General features: G+C 45.2%; 1 protein-coding gene across 5 annotated transcripts in view; it reads left to right on the forward strand.

Annotated features, from left to right (window-relative positions):
• The window catches only part of HOXB3 (homeobox B3), a 64,733-nt gene that overhangs the window by 56,536 nt on the left and 6,720 nt on the right, over positions 1-1,477 (forward strand). Inside the window, exon 2 of one of the 5 annotated variants that reach the window (XM_014958993.1) lies at positions 1,238-1,327. The exons of the other annotated variants lie outside the window; for them this stretch is intronic. The gene's annotated coding sequence lies outside the window, so the exon portion shown is untranslated. The remainder of the gene's footprint in view (positions 1-1,237; positions 1,328-1,477) is intronic. 5 annotated transcript variants of the gene reach the window in all.

Consider the following 1,477-nt stretch of genomic DNA (forward strand, 5'->3'; position numbering starts at 1 on the left):
GGCAAGAGGACCCCCCCAGACATTGGGACGCACAAACTTAACGCCGAAGTTACGCGGGGCTGCGGAGTTACACCAACACAAGAGATGGTCGTGTCCCCCCCCCGCCTTTCCCCTCCAACCATACAAGCAGGGGGGCTAGGGGCTCCCCTTCCCCCCCTCCTCGAGCCCCCAGAAAAATGGGTTTCATTTTGGGGGGGGCTCCGCGAGGACCCGAGGCAGCCCCGGGGCCGGGGGAGGAGAAGCACCAGCCATTGAAAGAGCCGCGATTGCCGCCGCGGAAGGGGAGGGGGGAGACTATGACTATGTTGAAACGGTTTATTAGCATAAATTGACACCTAATTGTTAAACACGTGAATCAAAGGCAAGCTTTGCTATCTTTCTGCCTAGGCCTCTGTCCACCACGTCTGCAATTAGCATAATTTTTCACTAGTGACGCTGTTCGGGAGGCTCGTTGGCTTTGCCCGGCAATCCAAACCAAATCTTGATTTTTAAATATCCCCTCCGCTTTATTCCCCCCCTCGCCCACCCTCCCGTAGCCTGGATTCTTTTCGTTATTATTTTAATCCCAGCCAAGCATTGCATAGTTAAAAGAGAGAGGGGGTGGGGGGGTAGGGGGGGGTGTTGTGTTCAGCTTTTCTTTCTTTCTTTTTTTTTTTTCCCTTCTCCTTTCCCTTCTTCCCCTTTGCTGTGGTAAAGCAGAGGCCATTGTTATCAGTGAGCAGCGCGTACCAGTCCATAGGGCAACTAGAACCTCAGGGTTTGTCCATTCAAAGCCCTCAGCTTTTCCGCACATCTTGGAAGCTGGAAAGCATCTTGATTTTTTTTTTTTTTTTTCCCCCTTCTTAATATATAAGGAATTCGGGGTTTACTACTTTTTCTATTATGACAAAAATTACAGGAAGCTGCTATATGACTTCCACCATGACCTCTGAAAACACAAGTCATCAAATGCAATTTTCTTCTGATTTATGGAAATTTTTGTATTAAGCATACAAAGTGTGTGATCCTGGAAGACACACGTTGAAGGACATTCAGAAACATTTTAGAAAGATGCCTTCTTTAAAGTTCTCTTATCTAACAACATGGACCATAATTGCCTGATGTGATTTTGGTAACCATAATATGTATTTCGAACATAACATTCATTTTTTTTTTTTTTTTTTTTATACATATATACATGCATATGCTGGATTTTTTTCCTCTCTCTCTCTCGTATGTTCCTTTAACGTTTTTAAAGGAAGGGGGTCATTCCTTGCTTATTGATTGCGTGGATGCTGGATGTGAAAATATATTATGTCTGCCTGTGCTTTGCTCGTCAGAGACTAAGGTAAGCCGGACTCAAATAGGCTATCACTTTGTGAATGGCGGAGTATATGTCCCAATGATTTATGACCATATGACTCCAATCTCGGTTCAAGAAGAGTTCACAAGCTTTAAGCTTCCTTCCACGCAGAGACTCTTTTGCAGCCCTCATCCA

The sequence above is a fragment of the Calidris pugnax genome, unplaced genomic scaffold (assembly GCF_001431845.1).
Source record: "Calidris pugnax isolate Ruff unplaced genomic scaffold, ASM143184v1 scaffold335, whole genome shotgun sequence".
NCBI classification, from domain to species: Eukaryota; Metazoa; Chordata; class Aves; order Charadriiformes; family Scolopacidae; genus Calidris; species Calidris pugnax.